The 16167-nt window shown below is 41.8% G+C and overlaps 1 long non-coding RNA gene across 1 annotated transcript in view; it reads left to right on the top strand.

Annotated features, from left to right (window-relative positions):
- Positions 1-14996, top strand: part of LOC121134008 — a 33820-nt gene extending 18824 nt beyond the window's left edge. Inside the window, exon 2 of the long non-coding RNA XR_005871007.1 lies at positions 12295-14996. This is a non-coding gene — a long non-coding RNA (uncharacterized LOC121134008). The remainder of the gene's footprint in view (positions 1-12294) is intronic.
- The last annotated feature ends 1171 nt before the right edge of the window (positions 14997-16167 follow it).

Here is a 16167-nt window from a genome sequence, read left to right on the forward strand (position 1 = left end):
TGAAAGCTATTTGAAAATCTCAATTCTAATTCCTGATGATGGAAATTGGTGAATGAGGCAAAATACACAATAGTTGCAAATAATGGATGCACACACATATAACAGAATCAAAGAGAGTAAATTTGGACACATAGCAACATGCATCTTCGAACATGAAGCACAAGAAAGTTCACAGACAGAGATGTACACAGTTAATTCTGCAGCCATTCCAGGGAGAAACTCAAAAGAAGTGGAAATTGGGAATTTTGAAAGAATGATACACGGGAAATGTTCAAACTGAATGAGGATAATAAATCCCAAATCTAAAAAGACCAATGTACTTGAAGTTCAAAAAGCACGAAATCTTCTTTATAGGACTCATCTTAATGAAGTCTGAACAAGTGATGATGAAGAAAAAACATGGAGGAGACTGGCTGGTGTCCTCATATTTGTTCCTCTGGACACAGTGACAGCAGATTTATCATCGAAATGTTGCAAGCAAGAAGGCACTGCAACAAAAATTCAATAGCACTGAAAGCTAAAGAGTAAACTAAATAAACTTGGCATGCAGAATTCTGCCCAGTCACTGTCATCCAAAAGCTATAACAATGTAAACTATATTCCAGGCATACAAAACTAATTTATAAATAGAAGACACTACTTCAAGGTATTTTGGGGCAGTTTTTTTTCCTGAAAGTTATGTTAGTTAAAAATAGCTACATTTATAGAAATATTGTGTTGTGTTTTTGTTTATATTTGCCATGGAAAAGAATTAAATCCTATGGATAGACAGATGCATAATGTCATACACTGAAGTGTCTGTGGTAAAGATGGTTCGACCATGAAGAGTGTTTGCTGCTCTTTCCAGGGGACCCCAGTTCAGTTCTCAGGCACCACCCATAGCACGAAGCACTAACACTAATATCCATTGTGCTCAGAATGGATCCTGATTTAATATATGGGCACACATCAATTTTAATGCCATTGGAGGGAAACGGAGAAGTTTCACAACCCTTGAGAACTCTCAAACATGACTACTTCCAGTAAAACAGCACTTTAAAGTTTTATTTTTGCAAGTTGATGATTGAACCCAAACCCTCACACATGATAGGCAAATGTTGTACCTTGAGCCACACTCTGATCCCAATACACTTTGTCTTCAAGAGACACTGGTCTGTCTCATACTAGCATCCCACATCAAGTATCCCTTGGTGACAATGATTATTTGGGGGCAGTCTCCATCTTCTTTCCCAAGACTTCAGATCTTTTGTTAATTCAATTTGTGTTGCAAGTTTGAATTTTCCTTTAAAAACCCAATCCCACATTGCTTTCCATGTGATTAATTTTTTTTTAACTTGGACCATGTGAATGTCCTGCCCCACCTATTTGAAGTAATTAAACTATTGTGATGAGCTAAATAAAACCTCCTGACCCAATAGCGATTAGTCACATCCAAGTTGGGTAATAAGCAAGTTTTCATTAGCAGAGTATTAATTAAATGCATAGTAATAGCCGACCAATGCTAACAATTGCAGACTGGGTGATGTCATCGATACAATTATAGTAAAAACTATTGGGGATGGAGTGTGTTCACATGGTGACAAGCATTTCAGGATTGTGATTCTCTGCCCTTTTAAATAAGAAAGACACTTTTTAAATTATATGCCTATGTGTATTTTGCCAGCATGTCTATGTACTGTGTATATGCCTGGTGTCCCCAGAGGCCAGAAGACGGTGTCAGACCCCTTGGAGAAGGAGTTATAGGCTTTTATTAGTCACCATGCGGTTGCTAGAATTGAAGCCAGGTCTTCTGGAGGAGCAGCCAGTATTCTTAACTACTGAGTCGTATCTCCGGGTCGGCAACCTCTCCCATCTGAGTACTTTCCTCTCTTACGACTTTTGAAAACAATATCCTCTACATAATTGTGACTATCTAGACCAGAAAAATCCATAGATCAACAAATATAAGAAAATCAATAAGTGAAAGATGTCCTCTTGAAACCACTCTGGCATGCTGGAAGGAGACAGTCATAATGAGACTTAGACTCCTCTTTGTTTCTAGGAATTGAGGTAGATGGGATGGTGGGTGTTAGCCTGCTTATTTCCTTTTCCTCTGGTCTCAGAAAAACATTTTTAGCCTTCATTTCTGACTAATTGTTCTAAGGCTCCTGATAAATCAGAAACAGACTGATCTCCTTTTCTCCAAATTCATCTTCATGGAACAGAAAGCCTTGGAAAGAAACAACAGAAGTTGATGGTTGGGCTTGAGTTTGAATTTTTTTGTAGGTTGTTCATGGGTCCCAGGTCTTCTGGATCCTCAGCCAAGCTCTCATTTTAAACAAACAGTCCTAGAAGAGGTAGCTATGACTTCTCTGGGTGTGCCACATTTGGTCTAAATATCGCAATATAAATGAACACAGTCTGCCAGGTAGCATAGTTGATACTGGCTTCGAGTTTTCTTGATTCTTGGTGATATCCACAGTTGGCGAGTTCCACTGTGTGACATGGGTCTCTCACATTCCTCATGTGGAGTGTATGGGATTGTTACCCAATCTCTGTTGAATTAAGGGTATTTATTGTGTGTGTGTGTTGCACACTTGTTTGCTTCATTAACCTCAGTTCTATAGGTAGGTTATTGAGGCTATAGTATAGTGTGTGTGTGTGTGTGTGAATGTGTGTGATACTCAGTTGTCCTGGGTTTGGCCTTTATCATACGATTGTCAAATTCAATTCCAGAGGAAACAGGATCAACATCTACTCAAAGTACCACATTAGTAGACCCCTGAGCATTGTAGGATTGCTTATTTCCTTAAATAACACAGACATGTTCTGTCTTCATCACAATGGTATTTTTTCCTGTGAAATATAATTTTGGATTTTCATATTTTTGCATGCCTTCTTAATGAGACTTATCATCCACACAGACAGGAAGCACCTTTTGTTTCTACCCATTTCCTAAACTACTAATATCTCCTGAAATGAGAAAACATCACCAAAGCTCCTTCTGGAGGAAAAATACTCTTCCTACATGACAAAGCTAGGCTAGCCACACAAGACAGACTATATTTATGTTTCTCATCTTACTATGTGACCAAAACATGAGTGTTCAGAGTTGTGTTGGCCAGTATGCATCTGGATATCATGACATGGATCAGGAAACAGAATTCAACATGGTAATGAGCCTTAGCGGGTCTGAGGACTGTCTTCACGGTATTTGCATGACTTTAGACAAGTAACACATCACTCTCTGCTTCTGGCTTGCTTATGTATAAAACAAGCCAGGCGGTGGTGGCGCACGCCTTTAATCCCAGCACTATGGAGGGAAAGGCAGGTGGATTTCAGTGAGCTCAAGGCCAGCCTGGTTTACAAAACCAGTTCCAGGACAGCCAGGACTATTACAGAGAGAAACACTCTCTCAAAAACAAACAAACAAACGAAACCTCAAAACAAACAAGATACCAAAAAATCAAAAAAAAAAAAAGGAGGCTATTCATTCACTGAGTAGAGGTCATATACTATTGTGGGTGTAAGGGAAACAGAAACAGGTGAACGTATACAAAACAACACTCAGGTTGCTTTTTGAACTTGGAAATACCACACACACACATATATGTATCTATATTTACATATTGTATCAAACATTGTCTTAGTTTGGTTTCTCCATTGCTGCAACAAAACACTGACCAAAACCAAGTTGGGGACAGAGAAGAAAGAGATTATTTGGCTTACAAGTTACAGTCATTTACTGAGGAAAACCAAGGCAGGAACTCAAGACAGGAGCTGGAAGGTGTGTGTGTGTGTGTGTGTGTGTGTGTGTGTGTGTGTGTGTGTGTGGTGAGTGTGTGTGTTGCTTACTGGCCTGCTATTTCTGACTCCTGGTCATCAGTTTTCTTATATAGTCAAGGACCACCTGACCAAGAGTGATGGTGATGCCACCCACAGTAGGCTGGGCCCTCCCACATCAATCAGATGATCAAGAGAATGCCCCATAGACATGCTGACAGGCCAATCTGATGGAGGCAATTTCCCAACTGTGGTTTTTCCTTCCCAGGCTGCCTAGGCTGTGTCAAATTGACAAGACAGACTAAGCAGTGCGTACATCCTCAGATGCACCTGGAGGTCTGCATAAGTAACCTCTCAGGTGCTTCTCAGTCTGGGCAAGCAGAGAATAAGCATCATAAATGCCTCCCCAGTAAAGACCTCCCTGTCCCCAGCACACCCTTCTTAAAAACACAGTCCACCTTTGCTGTCTGTCCTTCACACTCTCTATTTGGCTTCTTTGAATGTATTACCACCTGGCATGTTGGGTATTGACTTCAGTGTGGTTCACCTCACTTTGTTAGAGAATAATAGCACGAGAGTTTACACTGTTTTCACTGCTGCACCATTGGTGTCAGCAGTATTTTCTTGTTCACTGGTAGGTGAGTATTTTCACATCCTATTAGTATGCGCTACTTTGAGGCTACTGTGGAGGTGCGTGGGTAGGCCCATGGCTGAGATAGAGGGGTCATGTAGAGACAGTGATCATCTCTTCCTGTCTTGTTCACAGTGGCAGAATAAGCATCAGAAGAATTGGATCCCTATTTTAGAGTGCCATCTCATGGACAAAGAGCAATCTATCTATCTATCTATCTATCTATCTATCTATCTATCTATCTATCCTGTATCTATATATCCACCTATCTGTGTATCTACCCATCTACCTAACTTTTGTTTTCCACGAATCAATCTATTATCTTTTTATGCACTATGTGTCATCTGTCTGTCTGTCTATACTCTATATAATCTACCCATCAAATACATCACATTACTTCCTAACGTTATTAGAAATGATGCAGCTATAACATAAACACACGGCTTCTTACCCCCTGTTATATGTGCATCAGGGTGCCTTTATTGTTTTCTTGCTCTCTGCTGTGCTCAGATTAAATAATAAAAGCTAAGAGATGTGGGTAGAGGAGAGCTTGGGATCTGGGTTCCCTTCTTTACCATGAGAAAAGGGGATGTTAGGAAATGCCTAGAACCCGTTATCTTGCTGTAGAGACAACAAATAACTAGCAAAGTGGTGAGGAAGAAATAAAACATAACGTGCATATAAACACATAAAATATAAGGGCTTGCGACCTGCCATGTTCATTTATTTAATCACTTCTTTTATTTTTGAAATTGCAATGCACTTGTGTTATTGCATCCCCTTTCTCTTTCCACCCTTCACTCTCTCCCATGTGCCCATCCTTTCTCTCTTTTGAATTTCATAGCCGTTCTTCATTAGTTTATCTTCTTATAAATGAGCTTATCAAAAAGCAGTGAAGATTAAATGAGGTTAACTTAACCTCAAATGAGTTTTTATGGTGTGACTGAAAAGAATATTGTCTAACACACTGAAACCTATTTACTTAGGTAATATAAATCAAAGTATTAAATGACAACCCTAACATACGCTCCTCACACTAATATTTTGGCTTTAATGAGAAGCTGATATGATCAGAAAATGAGCCCCCTCTAATCAAATAACAAAAATAACTCAAGATCATCATTTTAGATAAACTTCAAATATGGATTTTTTGTTTTGTTTTGTTTTCACAGACATTCGACTTAGCCATTTTTAGAACTGTATTAAATATCAGAGTACATGGCAGGTGAATTTAGTTTTTTTTCTCTTGTCCTGTCTTCTTGAGGACCCTATGGTCTGATGAGGAGTGCTGAGGCTAATAATAGTACTACCATTATTACAATTAACTCAGGAGGAGGCAGGCAGTTTGCTAAAGGCTGCCATCTCCTCATCCCCTCCCTAGTCTCCTTCAGTGCCCATTCTGCAGGTGAGTAAACAGAGGTAGGTAAATTTAGGGTGCTCTTTCATGAGATCATACCTAGGAAGTACTTGAGCTGGAGTATAAACCTATAGCCGGAGAGCTTACACAGCAGGAGCAATGACTTTCGGCAACAGAGAGATTCAGAACTCAGAAACTGCTCTGTCCCAGAAACCACAAACCCCAACAGCGCCACACTGCAGTCCTGTAAGCTTCCAGGAGAGTCACTTGTGTTAAATCCATACTGACAGGTCAAAACTACCATAGTCTGAAGTTCTGGGGGAAGGCAGCAGGACGGAGTGCACTCACTCAGTGTGCATGGAGCTTGCATGCACTATAGCAATCCTCTCTCCTTAACACTTCACTTCCAGTCTTTCAGACTGCTAGTGCGACTCACATCCACTTACCGCCCCGTGTGCCAGTCATCCCTGGAAACACTTAATAGAGACTTCCAGAAGTGCATTTCACTAGTCCTTGGCATTTTCAATCCCCTCAAGTTAACAATCAAGACTGACCACAAATCCCAAACCCAAAGGCCCTTGAGTAGGACACATTGGCTTACTCTCTATGGAAGCAGGTGTGGGAATTAAGGACCATGATGTTTTAAATAGAGAAAGGTGGGCTGCAAATGTGAACAGAGAAGTATCCACACATGCATCTAGGAAGTGATAGAGCATGTTCATGAAGGAGTGAAGGTCTATGGAGCACTCAGTATGGTCTGTGTCTGATACTTAGCTGATGGTTAAAACATGCTAGATACTATTATTTTCATAACTTCCAACCAATGTTTCAAACTGAGAATAAAGAGTCAAGAAGTAGCTCAATTCTCTTGATACTTTTCATCAACTATGATGAGAATATGACCTTTTTTTCCTCTTGTGCCAAGCTGATGGTTGAAATTAAATGTCCTCAGAGCATTAGAGTTTCATCTGAGCCATGAATCAAACTTTCTCACCCCATATCACTTTCATAAATCTTGAATATAAAATACTCACAGATTGACTTGGTTCTAGCTGTAACATAAAAATGTCATATATTCTATATACCTTTTCATTCAATCATACATAATGCTCTTGAGTTAAGATTTGGAAAAGGTGGGCAATAGAAGTGGAAGATAAAGGGAATATGCACCTATTTAGTTTTAGAAAGGAAGGGAAAGGGGCAAGAGAAGGAATAGTCATAAAGTTGTTATGAAAATCAACACACCCTGCCTTCCAGAAGCCATTTGAATGTGTTCAAATGTAACCCACATTGGCTTGAAGGAGACTGAGGATTTAGCCTAATTATCAACCTCAGGTAATTAGAAAAAATTATTTGTATGACAGAAAACCATAAAATTGATTTTCCTCTTCACTCACATTTACAAGGCTAGTAGATAAGTATGTGCTGTGTGTTGGGGATTTCTGACCAGACCTGGGGAGAGAGAGGGTATCCCCCTGTGATAGTTGATATTGTAAACTTGATAGAATCACCCAGAGACAAGTCTCTATGTATATCTGTAAGGAATTATATTGGTTATGTTAACTGAGGTAAGAGGACCCACCCTAAATATGCAATGTGACCAATTTCCCCATGAGACTGGGGTACAGAATGGTTCGCTACAGACCACTTGCCAGATCTTTGACGTGGCAATGAGGGTAGAGTGACAGCAGCTCATCTCTCACGTGTCTCCTGAAATCTCCTATGCTAGAACACTCCGTGAAGCTTCCTTAAAATATGGCTTCCTCTCTTCTAGACAGATAACCGGTTCATTCACCAACTGTCACACAGCATGAGTTCCCGCATCTGATGGATATGGAACCACTTCTTTTTGTTTTCTACAACATTTATGCATTTAAACTTTAACATTATTCTTTAATTTTTTTAGTTTTGCTTATCTAGTCTTTGAGAATGTCATGTGTGTATATGGTACGGTTCTATTGTACATCCATTCCATTCCAGTTTCTCCCAGGCCTCTCTACAATCCCCTCCCAAGTTCACATTCTCTTAAAAACAAAGCAAATCGCCTACTTAGCCAAATTACAGCTTCCTGTATGCTCATGGGTGTGGGGCCCATTCTCTGGAGAATGGAGAATACAAGTGAGGCCACAACCCTGAATAAAATTGACACTCCCTTCCCCAGAAGCCATCAACCATCAATATCTGTCAGCCAAGAGTAGGGTCTGTGAGTTCCAATCTCCTCCACGGTGCAAGGTTTCTTGGCTTCTGTGAGTTTATGAGTATAGTAGTCGTGTAGTGGTTAGAGTACACTGTTGTTCAGGAGTCCCATCTCCCCCCCACTCAACCTCTGGCTCTTACCACCTTTCTGCTCCCCCTTCATTATGCACCCTGAGTCTTGTAGGGAAGGATGATATGGAGGTCCCATTGGTGGCTGAACACTGTGTGGAGCCTTACTGGACAGGATGGCCTGGGAAGTTCTCTGATGTTCAGCAGCAGTGATTGAGAGAGAAACAACAGAAAAGACATAGCTTGTGGACCCTGCTCAAGTTGATGGACATTGCAATCACAGCTTCACCTTCCCCACTGGTAGGGACAGAATTGCAGCCACCCCACAATCCACAGGTTGATACTGTTACTTTCAATGTGACCATATCTAAATTCAGAGCCAGTAAGGAGGTAATTAAGGTTACATGAGGAAGGAAGAATGAAGCTCTGATGAAGTTGTTGTCTTTATAAAAAGATTCTAGAACAATCTCTCTCTCTCTCTCTCTCTCTCTCTCTCTCTCTCTATATATATATATATATATATATATATATATATATATATATATCCCTGCCCATCACCAAGTTGAAATTGGATGGTTTCTGCCTCTTGCCTGGCTTTCCTCAGACAATCATCAAATCACAGCTCCTGGGCACTGTATTGTCTCTTCTCGTAATGCTCCCATGGGTAAATAACTCCCTTATCATTTCAGCCAAGTGATTTCAAATGAAATTCTTCTATTTGTGGGGACTCAGACTAAGGAAGTCAGACACGGTTCAGTCACAGATCAACATTTAACATGCAGTGTTGTTGAAAGTCTGTGAAAGGAGATTAATTCGTTTAGGCTAATCTAAACAGCACACACCCTCACATCTACAGCCTCCTGGGATTACATTGCTCTCAACACTGGGGTGTCTTCACTGTTTGAGCTATGGAGAACTGGCAACTATGCAGTTCAAAATTTTACAAAGACAAAAATGAATGATCAGGAAACAATTACTCCATGGCATGTTTCCCACCTTTACTGAGTTATGTTTAACAAACACAAACTCATAAAATTAGACAGAATGTTATTTGTGAAACTTTTATCTAAATATTTTGTGATAATATGGACACAGGTTACACTTCTCTGCAGAATGTTCTTATAGCACTCTTACATTGCATAAGCATCCATGGGGTTGTCTTGAATGCAAGTGTGCTTTAATACAAGTGCATTTTAGTGTATGCAAGGTTGTGGCCCCAAGTCAGTGCCTTAGAGAATGTAATAAGAGGTCATGGGCCCTGGAGGAGAATTTAGTGCTACTATTCTGCCAAGTGTACATTGTGATACACTGTCCTCCCAGAGATTACTACATCTCTCAACCCTCAATAAAGGAACTTCTTTTGACAGAGACACACAACTGGGTAGTGTGAAGGATAAGAAACTGAGATACTCAGGGTTCAAATAATGTGTCTATAACACACTTCTCCCCACAAACTCAGGAATCATCACAGGAGATGGGTCAGAAAAGTTGTTAGAGCCATAGAGAGTGGATGCCTGTAGAGAAACAGTATTTGCTAAACACAATAGGAAGAGCCATTGTACATGAATTCACAGTGTCTGCAACTTCAGATACAAGACCTGTGTAAGATTAAACCAGGCAAAATCCCAGTATGCGTGGGGGAGCGATTGCTGAAGTCCCACCCCTTAACTGAGGAACTGTTGGAAAATGATGGCTACTGGGTGATGGAGAGTCAGGGATGTGACCCCTGAGAGACTGCCGAGCAGATGGACCTATAGCTCATGTACTTAAAGGCAGCACTAAGTAAATTCAGGGGCTTTAAAAATATAATAATAAAGCTGAGAGGGTAAAGCAGTTGGGAGATAGTGGAGAAAATAGAGATGAGGGGCTGGGAGTAGAATTGATTAAAACACATGATGTATTTATGAAATTCTCAAAAATTAAAAAATGTATTTTAAAAGTTCTAGCTGTCCTGAAAAACTCACAGAGATCCTCCAGAGTGCTGGGATTAAGAGCATACAGCAGTACCAAATATTATTTCATGTTGGGGATATTTAAATATGGTATTTTACCCTTTTACACTGAACTTTCTGGTTGTTTATGCTTCCAACTTTAACTTCCCACTGCAGTCTTTAAAGTCTAGTCCGGATGAGTATGAAATGGATTTTATGCCACGAATTTAATGCATCCCAAAAGTTCTAGAATGGAAATTATCCTGATGACAAAGTTGGCAGCTGTTAGAGTTCTGTGATTGATTAGTGATGTCTGTCCAGGATGCAGGAGTAGGCAGAGTCTACATGGACTGTGGACAGACTGCCTAGATCTGGGAGGTTAGCTTGAAAGTCTATACCTTCCAGGTTTCACAGTGAAACCTGAAACATAGAATTCTAATTCTGCATGGTTAAAAGTCTCTTCATAATAAAGGTGATTGTCTTCTACTGGATACAGGTATTAGCATTAACAGGAAAGGGAATGGTTTTCTGTATCCTTCTAAATTGCCTTTGATGAATTCTCCTGTCATAAGATTTTTGTAGATTCATGTTCCAAAGCAACATTGTTTTCAATCTTTGCTTGAGGCTGTGAGCCCGAGGGTTGTACAGCTACTCGTTTTGGAATAAACTGGGTGCAAATGGACATTTTATGCTTTTGTGGGAACTAGAATGGGCGAGATGTTTTGCATAGAGATGTCTGCTCAGCTATGTACAAAATGGCTTTAACTAATTGATCCATTCTGTTCTGGGCTGAAACATTCCTGGAGAAGGCATGCCCTGTGAATGCAGTGTTCCAGGATCCAGAAATAGCATTCTTCATAGGATAGGATTAAACCCGTTGCTACATCAATGCTGTTGTGTATGCTCACTGTGGGGTGAGTGGCAGCCCTTCTAAGGTCCCAAAGCTGAGCATTATTACAGTGTGTGACACCAAGGAGCATCTTCCACAAGCTCATTCCTGCAGTAGCCGTAGCCAGAAAGCAGGGCTAAAACTCTATGTGATTTCCTCAGAAATGCAAAACACAACAGAATTGATCCTAGCAATCATTAGGTTTGAGACAGCTAACATAGAAACGAGGAGAGAAACACTGCAAGCTTCAGTTGGCCAGAAAGCTATCAGGAAAGTCTGTCCTGACACACAGCTTCCTGAGAGAGCCAGGAAACATACGTACTCAGATAAGTCTTCAAGAGAAACTGTTGTTCTTCAGCCATCAACAGGCTTCTGGCTGTTTTCTTGCTAAGAACGGCACATGGCACATTTTGTGTGAGATGCCATCCATGACACTAATATTTATGATATGATTTTAAGACAGTCATGTATCCACATCCATACCATCTAGTATCATGTTGCTTGGTTGGGTGGTAAGTATTGATTGTGGAGGCAAAGAGATAATAAGAAGGGAGTTCAGTGACTGTGCTATACTACAGCCCCTCAGAAAGGGTTCTCCGGGCAGTGATTTCCTTGCAGAAATGTACCCTCATTGTTAGGAGACCGAGAGTCCTGAATATCAGCCTTGGCCACACCCACATACCACTACCTCCTATGGGTCTGAGCTTCTAGCTTGTCAATGCCAGAGCCTGCTCTTCACCTTCCACAGACTGTCTCCAGCTTCTCTGGCTGCAAACACAGCTGATGCTCATAGCTCTAAATTCATTACTTTGTTGTTCGTTTTCCTTCAGGGCGCCAAGATGGCTGATTTGGATCATCAACTTGGTTGGACTGAGAAACGCCTAGGGCATTAATGAGGCATGCCTTGGGTGAACCTGTGAGGGCGTTTTCAGAGACAACTAACTACTGGGAGGGTAGGGAGAAGAGTTACACTCAGTATTGCATGGGCTGGGGACTGGCAGAGCCAAAGGAAAAGAAGATAAAGTTGGGAGAGCACTGTACATCTGTCCCACTTCCCTGCTTCTTGTTTTGAGCAAGCCATACTGCAAGCCATTCTTTCCACCATGCTACTCTATGTGATGAATTATATTTGTGAACCCAAATACACCTTCAATTTTCCCCTTAAGCATCTCTGTGTATGTGTGTGTGTGTGTGTGTGTGTGCGTGTGCGTGTGTGTGTGTGTGTGTGTGTGTGTGTGTGTAGGCAGGTGGGGGGAGAAGTGTGAGCGCCGTGGGCACCACGCATGTGCAGTGCCTTTGGACCTCAGAAAGGGACATAGACTCCTCTGGAACTGAAGTGACAGAAGTTGTGAGCCATCACATGGTGCTGGGGATCAAACCCCGATCCTTTGGAAAAGCAGTCAGTGCTGTTAACCACTGAGCCACTCACTCTCTGGCCTTATCCTCTTCTGTGTTTTAGGACAACAACCTGTCATACAGCTCTGAGGAACAGACACTGTGATACTCCGTCCCTGGCTGTGACCTAGGTGCCGAGTGGTGAGACGCTGGCTGGGCTTGGGAAAGGAGCAATGCCCAGATTTCCCCACTGAGAGCTCAGTGTAGTTCCAAGGCCTGTGTTCTGCCCACATGGTGACTTGCCTTAATTCTCGATGGCCATTGCTTTAACGGGAGCTACAGGCCTTTGCTCTGGATAGCCATCTCTGTGTGATAAAGACACCACACAACTTAACAGTTTAGAAGCAAGAGAACCTATTTACTCAGCTCATGAATTTTCAATTTGAAAGTGAGCAATTGAGTTGGCAGTTTCTACTTTTTGGAAATCTGGGGCTGTCTCTAAGAACTCCCAAAGATTGGTGGAGATAAAAGTGACAGTGGCGGTTAAATCTGGGTGTTGATATGACTGGATTGAAGGGTGCCCAGAGAACTGGCAGCATGTGTCTCTGGGTGCTCCCCGAGAAAGCTCTTGGGAACTTCAGCAAACTAAGTGGCAAGACTACTTCTCAGCATGAACCCTGCATCCCCTGGGCTGAGGCCGACACAGGGAAAAGTGCAGGGTATAATAGCTGTCGTCTCTGCTCAACCCTTCTGGAGTAGACTTAGGTTTTGCACTGTTGTTACCTCCAGAAACTAAGACAGTGGGGTCTCCCTCTTTGGAATGTGATGGGCACCAGCGCCAATCCAAGACCTTTCTCAGCTCCCTCCTTAGTCTGTGGTTCCATGAAGTCGTCCTCTCCCTCAATGTGAGACTTTAAGATTCTCAAATTAAACACTCTGTCTGTCTTTCTAACAAGAACATAACTCCAGTGTGACTTTGCAGCCCCTGAGATCTTGTGAGCCAGTTTACTGAGTCTCTCTTACAGTGGCAGATGGCCTATCCTGTTCCTCCAGATAACCCTCATTGACACAGTGACCCAGCAACTACAGTAGAAGTCACCAAAAGGTTCGTTTACTCTTAGATCTGATGATCTTTCTGGTCACCTGCTACCATTGTCCAAAGCATCCAAACATGGCCTTTCTATGTGGTGGGCTTTCTCATTCCAACCCCAAGAGCTGAGGTCTTCAGAGTCCATGGATAACCTTTCTCACAGGTTACATGGAGAAATTCATGGTACAGTCACTGTATTCTATTTAATTAGAAGGGAATTTACAGCTTGCTTTGGAAGGCTGTGTTTACATAGCATTAAGATAATGGAGAAGACATCTTCAGTGCACTTTTGGTGAATGCAATCTCCTTTAGGATTTACTCTGTGATTGCAGAGCAAGCTTAAAACACTAATACCCTGGAAAGAAGTTGCTTATTCAAGATTAGGTAAAGGAAGCTGTAAAGCTTTTAATAGGGTGGGGATGAAATTGAAAAGACAATTTGAAGAGTTACCTTGGATCTCAAGGGTCTTCTTTTCTAACCCCCACCTCCCCTGAAACATATAACTCAGTGAAATATTTATCTTTGTCTGATGAAGCAGCTCACTCCTACTGATGACTACAAGGTCGCCTTCTCTCCAGGGGACACGAGCTCCAAGATGGAGACAGTCACTCAGCACAATGAGCTGCCCAGGCAGTAGAAAACCTAATGGGACAGAACATGGTCTCATTTTCTGAGACTAAACCATCGTACAATTTTTATATTTGATGAGAGTTCCCACTTGGCACTCCCTGGAGCACTGTTGAGAACTTCTATTTAAGAGGCAGCTTTGTGAGACTGGCTTGGATCTTCGGGAGGCTGGCTGCCTCAGCAGGACCTGAACACACTGCTCTGTGGATCTGTGAGGGAAACGAAGGTACGGGCTGTCCCCAACACAGTTCCACTTGACTGCAACATGACAAGACCATGACCTGGAGAAGTGAGATGTGTTCTGGTTAACCTTCTTAGTCAAGGTCACTGGAATGACAGATGCCCAGTACTTCTTTTATCAGGACATATTTGTGAAGACATTCCCAGAGAGAACAGATATGTGGAACAGTAACTCCATGGGGCAGACCTTCCCACAATGCTGTCAGCACCATTCAATATTCTGGGCATTGGGGCGGAATAAAAGTAGAGGATGGAAGAAACCAGCACATACACACAGATTCATGCATGCAGCATATTTTATTCTGAAGCAAGCTCACCTATTGCTGCAGCCATAATCCATGAACATCAGAGTCCAGAGTCCTCGGTCTTCTGTGTGGACTCACAGCAGCCACTCTTTAGTAAGCTTCTGTGCCTTTCAGTGTTGCGTTAAGTCTGTATACAATATGGCCCCATCCTGTAATCCATGGTGAGTCTTCCAAATTCCTGGACCCAGTGCCTTCTTCACTTTTCATTTTTTCCAGCATGCAGACAACTATTCTTGGTCTACCCAACCTCCCACTTTGTAAAGCAATACAAGAAAACACTTTGATGATTGCAATTCTATATATTCCACTGATTTTCTCTCTCCAGAGAATCCTAACTTATACAGATGTTAAAGGTGAAATGAACTGTTTATTCATGCAAAGAACCCAGGTTCTGTTCCCAAATACAGACATCAGACAGCTCACAACCTGCAACTGCAGTTTCAGGGGGAGTCTGATGCCCTCTTATGGCCTCTGTGGGTAATACATGCACATGTTATGTTGCACATACATACATGCACACACATATAAATCAGGATAAAATAAATGCTTAAAAAGCAAAACAAACTCTAATGAAATGTTGCACTGTCTGGAGCTTTTGTTTTCCAAATTAAGATGTGCACAGCACCTCCTCTGAAGTGCGCAGGAAAATATGTGGCCTCACCACTTCATGACTTCTGATGCCTTTATACCTTTGTCATTTTGTAGATGTCCCTTGTGCGTCTGTTTCTGTGTTCCCCCTCATCAGGGTATGAGTCGTTTCAAATTGAAGGTCCTTTCTTCTGTAATATTATTTCTCCTCTTCCTTTCTTCCCTTCTTTCTCCATCTTCCTTTCTTTCTTACTCTCCTTCTCTTTCTTCTTCCTTCTCCTCTTCCTCCTCTTCTCTTTCTTTTGGTGTCATCTTGAGACATGTCATTATGTATCCCACACTGACCTGAACTGGCCTTCAAGCCTGTGTGAGTTCCAGATGGAGGAGCAGTTCATGGGGCCTCTGTCATCCATATCCTTCACAAGGTGTCCTTGCAAGGTGAAGCAGCTGGAGGGTTTGTTTACTTGTTCATTTATTTATGCATTTCAGTGAGTTTGTTCTCTATTTTGATTTTAAATCTATCCTTTCACAGTTTTGTACATATATAGTTTACTTTTATTATACTTTCTCCATCTCTCCATTATCCTCTCTCATTTCCCCTCTCCTCCTACCAAACCCCTTTGTCCCAGTACCCCCTTCTATCTTCATGTCTTTATTGTTTTGTGAGCCATCTCAGGTGTCTGTGTGTGTATATGTACATGCAAGTACAGGTCAGATCCCCAGTGCTGGAATTGTAGGTGGTTGTGAACATCTGTTGTGGATGTTGAGAACTGGGAACTTGGGCCATCTACAAGAGTTTATGTGCCTTTAATCCCTAAACCTTCACTCCTGCCTTAAGGACCCACTGTGCTTAATTAAGATTTCTTTCATGAGATAAGGACATAGGGTTATTTGCTTAATTAAAGGCAAATAACCACTGGCTAAAAAATATGTCTTTACCCCACCCACAGTGACTGATTGAATGTAGTAGCTCCTTAGGTGGGTGGGGCCTCATGAGCTGCTCTCCATTCAGGATGGACCATTGATGAGCACAGTTGTGTTGCAATCCTTTTTTGCTGTGAGTCTCACATGTGGTAGTCATGCCATGTCCAGAAGATGGCATCTCTCAGATCCCTGCTCTCTGCCTCTTACATTCTCTTCACTCCCC

The sequence above is a fragment of the Mesocricetus auratus genome, unplaced genomic scaffold, assembly GCF_017639785.1.
Source record: "Mesocricetus auratus isolate SY011 unplaced genomic scaffold, BCM_Maur_2.0 Super-Scaffold_100025, whole genome shotgun sequence".
NCBI lineage: Eukaryota > Metazoa > Chordata > Mammalia > Rodentia > Cricetidae > Mesocricetus > Mesocricetus auratus.